This window comes from Hemibagrus wyckioides, linkage group LG09 (assembly GCF_019097595.1).
Source record: "Hemibagrus wyckioides isolate EC202008001 linkage group LG09, SWU_Hwy_1.0, whole genome shotgun sequence".
In the NCBI taxonomy this organism is placed as follows: Eukaryota; Metazoa; Chordata; class Actinopteri; order Siluriformes; family Bagridae; genus Hemibagrus; species Hemibagrus wyckioides.
This window is the reverse complement of record NC_080718.1, coordinates 28,051,997-28,062,593: the sequence shown is the minus strand read 5'-3', so window position 1 is coordinate 28,062,593 and position 10,597 is coordinate 28,051,997.

The window sequence follows — 10,597 nt, the reverse complement described above, 5'->3', positions numbered from 1 at the left end:
TTTCTTTGGCTTGCTGCACAGTAATGCCGTAAAGGGGGCTGTCATCGTGCTATAATTCCAAATGAAGTAACGCTAAAAGGTTGCAAAGCTCAAAAATCTCTGCAACTCTTTGATGCTGTATGGCCTGGGCCACCCATTCACTGCCTCCACCTTGCTTACCTCCACACCTTGCTGGATTGCTTGCACTTTTTTTTTACTTGAGCTCTAGTTGGTGTTGCAGCAGATGGGACAGCACAGTGTGCACATAGAGTCATGTGTGGGTGGCATGATCAGACCCAAAATGCAGGGATAGCAACCAGTCGGGACAAAATACTTTATTTCTTTAAAAAACAAACAGAAACGTACACGGAAACACTAGGGGGAAAACTTCATCACGAAATAAAATCCAGAGACCAGTAGAGGCACACCAAAACAGCAAAAACACACGCCCACAAAACCCATATAAATAGGGAAGGTAATTAGTGAAACATGAGGGACAGGTGTGCAGAGGCGGGAACGGGCTAAGGATTGGGCGGGGCAAACACGCAAGGACACAAAACAAAGACACATGGCACAGGTATAAACAAACTGTCAAACCGCCCTCTAGTGTTCAGGCAGGAAACTGTCCAGCAGTCCATGACACACAGTTAATATAGAGGCCACAGGTTGTGGAGTACACTAGAATGTCATCTATGTAAACGATGAATTTCATTTATGAAAGCTTGATACACGACGGCTGTGATAATCAGGCCATACGGCATTACACTGTACTCATAGTGCCCAGAGTGGTGTGGAAAGCTGTTTTCCATTCGTCGTCCTCCTTAATATGAATCAGGTTGTACTGTATGCACTGTGGAGGTCCAGCTTCGTAAAGTAGCAGGCCTCCCGAAGCTGTTCGAGGTCAAATGGCACCAAAGGGAGTAGAAGTACCCGACTGTGATTGAGTTAAGTTCACTGTAATTTATACATGGCCTTAGATCCTGTGGGAGTAATTTTTGGTTCAGAGTGTTTAAAGTGTGTTTGAATGTTTTAAAGTTTTTAAGGTGTATATGAATGCATTCTTGTTTGGGCATGTATAAAACAATTGGAATCTGGGGACAGCATGATTGGGTTGTCAGGTACCACCTCAATTAATTGATCACCTCAATTTGCAGGTTTAATAATGTAGAGTTTAACACAACGTGTGGGATGAGAGGTTTGGGTATGGTCGCTAACTCTGGACTGAGATTGCACGGCCTGTGTAGAGTGATTAACGGTGGGGGTAACATCAGTTTGGCAGGCCTTTTTAGTGGTGGACGAAACTTGGAGCTGTATTAAAGGTCGTTGAAACCAATCATAGGTGTATGGGTACATCAAGGAGGGGAGAGTTGGGCCCTCAGTCAGAGGTCAGAGGAGATAGAGCTGTGAGTACGTGAGAGAACGCAATTAAAACTGCAGGCTAGTGCAAATGTAAAGAAAAATAAAGCAATAAATTAAACCAAAGCAATTAAAGACTCCGAGGCCCCGAGGCTCAACCATGCTGTCTTCAGAGGTCAGAGTGAACTGCTAAATGGAAAAAGTTAGAAAGTGCCTCCGATAAGAGCACAGATGTCCATTATTTTTATATGACTGATCTCGAAAGTCCAATTATAATGGAATGTGAAAGAGTTATAAATTAAGAGATAATGTTGTCCAGAAGAACCCGAAATTCCAAGAAAAAGTTAGGTGGGATTTTCTCAGTAAAGAGGGTTTGGTTTGAATATTATGAAAAGATAAGAGAAAAGAATAAAAGGTTATGTTTTGTGATGATTATTTCAGAGGCTCAATTCTTGTAACCAGCTCTGATTAAAAATGAAACCTTGTATCTGCATTCATCCAGTCTGTATGATTCTTCTTCTTTAGTTAGAGTCTTGCTTGACTGAGCTGTCAGGTCAGTGTGGAGTTTGGAGTCAGATTTTAGTGAAGTATTAATTGAGTAGTACTAAATAGAGCATTATAGTTTTGGACAAAAAATTTTTTCCACAATCCCCGTCCTTTTTCTCAACAAAGAAGAAACCGAGTGCAGTGGGATAGGTGAAGGGTCGAATAACGCACCTCCTCTATGTATTCCTCTATGGATTTAGTTTCAGGTGCTGAGGGTGGTAGAGGTGCCATGTTGGGGAAGAGTTCGATGGCACAATCCCCTGAGTGATAAGGGGGTAGTGTCATAGCCCGTTGCTTGTTGAAGACCTCCTATAAATCTTCATAGTCCTTGGAAACATACACTATATTGCCAAAAGTATTCGCTCACCTGCCTTGACTCGCATATGAACTTAAGTGACATCCCATTCCTAATCCATAGGGTTCAATATGACGTCAGTCCACCCTTTGCAGCTATAACAGCTTCAACTCTTCTGGGAAGGCTGTCCACAAGGTTTAGGAGTGTGTTTATGGGAATTTTTGACCATTCTTCCAGAAGCGCATTTGTGAGGTCACACACTGATGTTGGACGAGAAGGTCTGGCTCTCAGTCTCCGCTCTAATTCATCCCAAAGGTGTTCTATCGGGTTGAGGTCAGGACTCTGTGCAGGCCAGTCAAGTTCCTCCACACCAGACTCTGTCATCCATGTCTTTATGGACCTTGCTTTGTGCACTGGTGCACAGTCATGTTGGAAGAGGAAGGGACCAGCTCCAAACTGTTCCCACAAAGTTGGGAGCATGGAATTGTCCAAAATGTCTTGGTATGCTGAAGCATTCAGAGTTCCTTTCACTGGAACTAAGGGGCCAAGCCCAGCTCCTGAAAAACAACCCCACACCATAATCCCCCCTCCACCAAACTTTACACTTGGCACAATGCAGTCAGACAAGTACCGTTCTCCTGGCAACCGCCAAACCCAGACTCGTCCATCAGATTGCCAGATGGAGAAGCGCGATTCGTCACTCCAGAGAACGTGTCTCCACTGCTCTAGAGTCCAGTGGCGGCGTGCTTTACACCACTGCATCCGACGCTTTGCATTGCACTTGGTGATGTATGGCTTGGATGCAGCTGCTCGGCCATGGAAACCCATTCCATGAAGCTCTCTGCGCACTGTTCTTGAGCTAATCTGAAGGCCACATGAAGTTTGGAGGTCTGTAGCGATTGACTGCAGAAAGTTGGCGACCTCTTCGCACTATGTGCCTCAGCATCCGCTGACCCCGCTCCGTCAGTTTACGTGGCCTACCACTTCGTGGCTGAGTTGCTGTCGTTCCCAAACACTTCCACGTTCTTATAATACAGCTGACAGTTGACTGTGGAATATTTAGGAGTGAGGAAATTTCACGACTGGATTTGTTGCACAGGTGGCATCCTATCACAGTTCCACGCTGGAATTCACTGAGCTCCTGAGAGCGACCCATTCTTTCACAAATGTTTGTAAAAACAGTCTGCATGCCTAGGTGCTTGATTTTATACACCTGTGGCCATGGAAGTGATTGGAACACCTGATTCTGATTATTTGGATGGGTGAGCGAATACTTTTGGCAATATAGTGTATATAGGTGTTGAGGACCAGCAGGGTAGGCTGAGTTTTAAGTCCATGAAGTGAAGAAAGCAGCTCAGGGACCACTGGAGAAGATTTTTACATTGCCATGGAACCTGTGGGTCATGAGCTTGAAGCTATAGGAACTGCAAGATAATGGGATTGGCTGGAGAGGAAATGATGAATAAAACAAGTTCCTTTATGTGAAATAGTCTCATATGAATGGTTAGGTGGAAGTGACTGATGTGTGGGGGTGGATTGGTGTGGGGGTGAGGATGACATTAAAGCAATGGCGGCAGAATGACCTCCTCAGCTGGACATGGGGGCAGAGCGATTACTTTGATGGTTTTTGCAGGGAATTGTCGCAAATATCTGTGGCAACATGCCAGGCTTCTACAGCAATTTTTAAATCTGCTAACAAACCTACAAAACCTTTATCAGTGATGTGATTTATTGTCTATAGACAATTTATTCAACCAAAGAAGATGAGAAAAAAATGAGACAAAATAGTTCAAATGAATTAACATTTTTAATATGCATTTTTAGAAAGTGTCCCATCTTTTTTGGAAATAGGGTTTGTCTTCAACCTGATTAAATTTATTTGACTGTGTTTTCTTTTGACGCCCGACTCTGAATCAACCCCACTGAAAACCTTCGGGATGAACTTGAACATCAGTGTCTGCTCTCACTAATGCTCTTGTAGCCACACTCAAATGTTTAATCTTTCTTCTTTTTCTTTGTTCTTTACACATAGCACACAATGCAGAGCCAAAATATAAAGAAAGTAACCTACAAAAACCCACAAAATGATATTTCTCTTTTTGAGTTATGAAAACGAAGAGAAAAAGGATTTTTTTAAATGATAATGTTAACTGATTTCAGGATAGTGACATATTCTTAAACGAAATAACATTTCGAACACTCACTACTACTACTGCTATTACTGCTAATAATAATATAATGAACTCAAACACCCCAAGGTACACCATACATCCTTTACCATACATTCAGGCCAGTGTATAAAGGCATTTTCTATAGATCACAGATTGTATTTCTCTCTCACTCACTTTAATAGGAATCATGTGACTGCAGTAAAATGCATACAATCATGCAGATCCAAGTCAAGAGCCTCAGTTAATAGTCTCTATAACTTAAATCTTAGCATAGTTATTAGCTGGTTTGAATATTTTAGGCACTGCTGATCTCCTGGGAATTTCACACATAGCTGTGTCTAGAGTATAAATAAAACCTCCAAGAATAATAAAAGTATGATTAAGAGAATTTTTGCAGCTCATAAGACTGTATCTGAATGTTGGTTACATAGCAGTTAAGGACCACCTTCACCCGGTTGTTGAGGTTTATTGTCTTTATGTCCAATTTCATTGCTCCATTTCTTGATTCTAAAGGGTTGAGTTAGAGAAAGTACACACACACACACACACACACACACACACACAAATAGTTTGACATTTTGCAGAGGAAGCAGAATATATATATAGATGTAGACAAGCTTCAGTCATTTCTTCAGTTGTTGCTCTGTAGCATAGACTGAGCACCAGGAACAGTTTTAATGCTCCTTAATCATACAGGAAACAACTGAGGAGAGTGTAGACGAAGACCTGTTACTTTTAAAGCACCAATAAATGTCTTTAATATCTAAAATTTATCATCAGCTTCTTCTCTAGACGTAATATGACTATATCTGCAATTATTAAGGTTAGAAACTGCAGTTTTTATGGATATTGTGGTATGATATATTCTGAATACATCTTGGCACGCTCAGCTCTGTGTGATAACATTTGTTTATGACCTCGTCTAGAACTGTGATATGCTTTGATTTGGCCTGGACATTCTTTTGCTCTTTTTTGGTAAACATTTGCCTGTTAGGCAACACTCCCTGTTAGTCTCATTAAACCTTAAAGAGTTTTGCTATTCAATCACTGTGTGTTTTTTGGCACTTGTCCGATATCAGCAGCAGCATGACTCTAATGCAAAGAACTGATAACGATCAGTCAAATAAGACCTGAGCCAGAAGAGGGCTGTTCCCTTAACACCAACATGTTCTAGCCTGTCAAGTAGAATAATATGATCAGTGGTGTCAAAAGATGCATTAAGGTCAAGTAACACCAGCAAGGAGACAAAACCCTGATCAGAGGCCAGTGACAGGTCATTTACCATTTTATCCTCAAACTTGTCACCACACACAAACGGAATCAGCACACGTACAAATAATCACACATAAGAATTAAATCATTATCAAAAGTGAATAAACTAAGACTAAACTGTGTAAACTTTAGCAGTGGATCTGATAAACTCTGCTGTATCTACATCCTGACTGAATTTATTTCATTATGTTTCCTTTCACCTTTTTTCTTTTGTCCTCTTCTTCTATCTGTACTAAACTAGATTAGGACCTGTATTAGGAACAGCTGTAGCACGATGTTCTAGGTTAATTATTAGATCTGTTCACTTGTCTGCTGGTAAAAGAGGTAAGAGGATAGAATGGGGTTGATTTGATTGTATGAAATATAAACATAAATGCGTATATAGTATAAAAGAATAAAAGAGTTTAAATACAGTCATTGTTTTGATCAGGGATTATTTCAAGAGGATTATTTTCTAATTGTAGAAAAATGTAGAAAATTGTAGCAAAAAATTGTAGAAAAATGTATTGTAGAAAAAGGATTATTTTCTAATTGTAGAAAAATGTAATATAATTTGTTTTAAACGTGAATGCATTGTGCTTATTAAACCCTATAATGGTACCTTTTAGAAGCACATAGAAGTAAAATTAGGAAATACATAAATCCACTCACTTACAAGATGTAGGCTTGTAGCTGTTCATAGACCGTGTATAGCAGTGGTCCAGTGTCCTATCAGCCCTGGTGGAGCCCTGGTTGTGTCTGTTGCAGAGTGAGAGCCTTGTGTAGTTCCCATGAGGCAGTGCCTGCACCCACCTGAGGTATAATGTAAACAGCACTGACTATGACCTAGATAAATTCCAGAGGAAGGTAGAAAGGACAACATTTGGGTGGTGGTAGCTCAAGTGGTTAAGGCTCTGGGTCGTTGACCGAAAGATCAGGATTCAAGCCCCAGCATCACCTAGCTGCTTCTGTTGGGCCCTTGAGCAAGGCCCCCAACCCTCCCTGCTCCAGGGGCGCTGCATCATGGCTGACCCTGTGTTCTGACCCCAGCCGCCAAGGAAGGGATATGTGAAGAAAGAATTTCACTGTATATGTGACAAATAAAGACAACTATGGGGTGGTGGTCGCTCAAGTGGTTAAGGCTCTGGGTTGTTGACCAGAAGATCAGGGTCAAGCCCCAACACTTCCAAGCTGTCACCGTTGGGTCCTTGAGCAAGGCCCTTAACCCCACCTGCTCCAAAGGCATTGTATCATGGCTGACCATGTGCTCTGACCCCAACGCCCAAGGATGGGATATGCGAAGAAAGAATTTCATTGTCCTGCAATGTATATGTGACAAGTTAAGTTTAATGTTCAGGAGCTCCAGACTGCTTGTGCAGGAGCGTGAAAGATGTAAAATGCTTGCACGTTCACCATCTCCATAGTTTTGTTCATGAACTCGACTGCCTGGATGCCTGGTCCAGTTCAGCCACGTCTCAATGAAGAAGAGAAGGTTGCAGTCCGGAGTGTTCCTCTAGAACTTCCCTGAGGTCATCACTGCTGTTTTCCAGAGACATTGGCTTAGATTTTCAATATGATTTCAGGCCAAAACGCCGTCTCTCTTCATGAACATGTCGTGCCTTAAAATTTGTGCAAGGACTATTCTGTTTCAGAAGAATTCTATCCACAATAGAACAAGAAACTCTCAGCCGCCTCTGTAGCATGTTGTCAATGACCGCTTACAGCTCTGAGTCTTTAACGGTTTCCTCCGCTATTTGCTTTGACCTTGCATCCAACCAGGAAGAGCAGTACAAACTATATTCACATGAAGCTCAACATCTTCTCCTGTTGTACTCACACTGCTCATTTCAGGTGCTCATGAGATTGTATCTGCCAGTTTAGAGAAGATCATGTTGCTGGAGCTTCATCACTAAATGCTGTATTCTTGGTGTTGCTTCATACAGTTTATTTTTCTTTTCTTTGCTTTCACAGTCATGCTTGCATATGCTACTGATTTTAAGATCTTACCATCAGCTTGCTGTAGAACTGCACCAAAACCTGGGAGGTGTCTGTACTGTAGATATCATGTTAGATCTAATAATTGCAGTAAAGGTGCAAAGGTCTATGCTATTTTCAGCTGCGTTTTCTGTCCAGACAAAGTCTGTTGTTTTAGGTACTACTGGAAGCTCTGATGTTTTAGTGGAATGAATCTCCCTAAACAGTTGACCATATCCATAATTTTCTGTCTGTGGAACATTTTTATACATTTTGTTTTTGCATTCCTGGAGTTGATGGTTTATTCCAGAGGAACACTGGAGGATCCTCTGCAGTACCTTGCGGATCCCCATATAACGATGTCATCAATATAATCTCTTCAAGAAGGTCTTCAGGACCTTCAGTTATATTTTTTTTATCACCCTGTGGGAAATGTTTTGATGCAGAGATGATTCCAAATAGTCTAGTAGTCTGAATAAAAAGTGCTTTCCTTGTCCAGCTTTTGAGGTTGTGAAGCATCAAGGTATGTTAAATACTTGGCAACCCCAAATTTGCTAACGCTCATGCTTCATTCTGACACATGGAGATCGTTTGAATCTATACACAATTTCTCAATTTTCCATTCCTTTTCTTTACAAACACCATGGGGTTCACCTGTTTAGTCAGTTCTACTATCAGTCTGACAACTAATGTGGCCATCTTGTCTAATTTCTTCTTTAGATGATCCTTACTCTACAGGCTTTGCACTTTCTTTCAGCTGAATCTTGTATGTGATCATTAAAACATCAGAGCCTTTAAACTATCTCAGAAGCTTTGCACTTTGTCGCCCGCAAAGTCGCAGCTGAAGTGTCGTAGTGAATGTGTTACACTCTTTTGACAAGAGTAATGCTTTCACAGACTTTGTCACTTACCATTAAGTCTATCTTTTTGACAGATCACCCTTTTTGTCTCTTGTCCATAAGCTGGACACTGCTTAGGTTGATGGTTGGTATCACAATGCATGCAATCATAAACGCCACCCTTCTGCTTTACATCTGTGTTTGCGTCACTTCCTTTTGAAGGATACTGCACTGATCGTGGCATCTGGCAGTCATCCTCATTGGTGCCGTCTCATCAAACATTTTTACATGAATTTGGGCAAGGTCTCAGGCTTGGCAGATTTGAATAGCCGCTTGCAAGGTGCAGTCTGTTCAGTTCAACTCACTAAGCATTGTCTGACCTTCGCATCTCCAATCTGATCTCTTATGACTGAATCATCGAGGGCCTGCACTCATAAAAAGTAGAGCATCCTGAGATGCTTCTGCCTTCGTGTCCATCCAATCGCTGCCATGTACAGCTTGGATTGCTGACGTTGCTAACATGTACACAAAGAGTTTATAAAGACTTTTAACTGACATGAGCATTAATAAGGACTAATCATGACATAACCTTCAAGCACACTCAGACGTTCAGCTTCTTGAAAGCTGACTTATAGCAAAGGTTTTAAACATGCTAAATGAATCTACAGATTTATGGACTTGAGTGACTTTCCTATTTTGTTTTTCTTTGTAAAAAAACAAAAACTATAGAAAAAACCAAAACCAAAACAACAACAACAAATGCCAGGAATCCAGTAGCCACGTTCCAAATTCTATTTTCAGCTCAGAGTCAGGGTCTGTTTGGGTGTGGCTATAAAATCCCTGACAAGAGGCACATGCACACAAATAAGTACTCTAATCTGCATGGAAGTTTTCCTATGCCATAAAAAACGCTTAGCCAAATGATGCACTTGTGCTGAGGCTTTGGCTTAAACAAAACTTGTTTTTACTATTTTCCTTTTTATACCTTCCAGGTATAAAAAGGCCTATTGCACCTATAAGCTTTAGCTACACACCAAAACCTACAGTCATGATAGTGCATAGTCTATATTATTGTGTAGACTTCTAATACACTTTACATCAAAGTTTTGTAAAAGAAAAACAAAAAACAACCCTTTGTATAATTTGAGCTAGTCTTTGCATTAAAATCGCAACACCCCGTTCTGAGACTTCTCTCATCCAAATATCTCAGTCTTGTTCTCATCATATACAAAAAAGTTGCTATCAATCCTAAAAAACTATCTGAGGTTTGAAGGAGGTGCCAAATCGTAGCATATGTTGAAATGAATATCCCAAAGGTTGCTCTACTTTTTCTAGTAGACTTTCACAGTGTGGATCCTCCAACAACTCCTTACATGAGGGAGGAGTTCCTAGACCGGAATAAATGAATTGAGGAAAAAATAAATTAAAAGAATGGTAAATTAAATGATGTAAATTATAAAAAGAATAATAAATGAAGAAAAGGAGTTTGTTTACTAGGCAACATTCCCTTCTACATGATGTGACTATTGCTATTTAAATAAAACATTTATTGGACACATATGCAATTATACACATTATGACATGCAGTGAACTGCTTTCAAATACTGTCTTAGAATGTAATAGAATAAGATCAAAAGTGGGGGATTTAAAAAATTAAATAAAATACAGAAGAGATAAAATGAAATTATGTCCCAGAGTATACATAGGTCGTTCTTTTTCTTTACAAAAAAATTAAAGTAAATACTTTTAGTGTGTAGTATAAGTAGGTGAATTGGGACACCAAAATTATTTTTCAGTGTCTCACAGTCAAGGTTCTGTTGAAACTGTTCTTGTTGATACCCCTACAATTGGTCAGGATGTAGTAGCTGAGTGGTTAAAGCACTGGCCCACTGATTGGAAGGTTGTGAGTTCAAAGCCCAAGTGTCCAGCTCTAAGCCCTTGAGCAAGGTCCTTAACCCTCAGTTGTATAAAATGAGATAAAAAATGTAAGTCACTCTGGATAAGGGTATCTGCTAAATGTGAACATTGCTATAATGCGCTACAATATTTTATAGCCTGATTTTTTTTGCCTCATATCCACAACATCTATTGATGTTCTTGGCTTCACACTTTCTTTTTGTCTTGTTTTGTTGGAATGAATGAACTGCACCTGTATCCTTCCAGTGAGTTCATAGTGTTATGGTGGT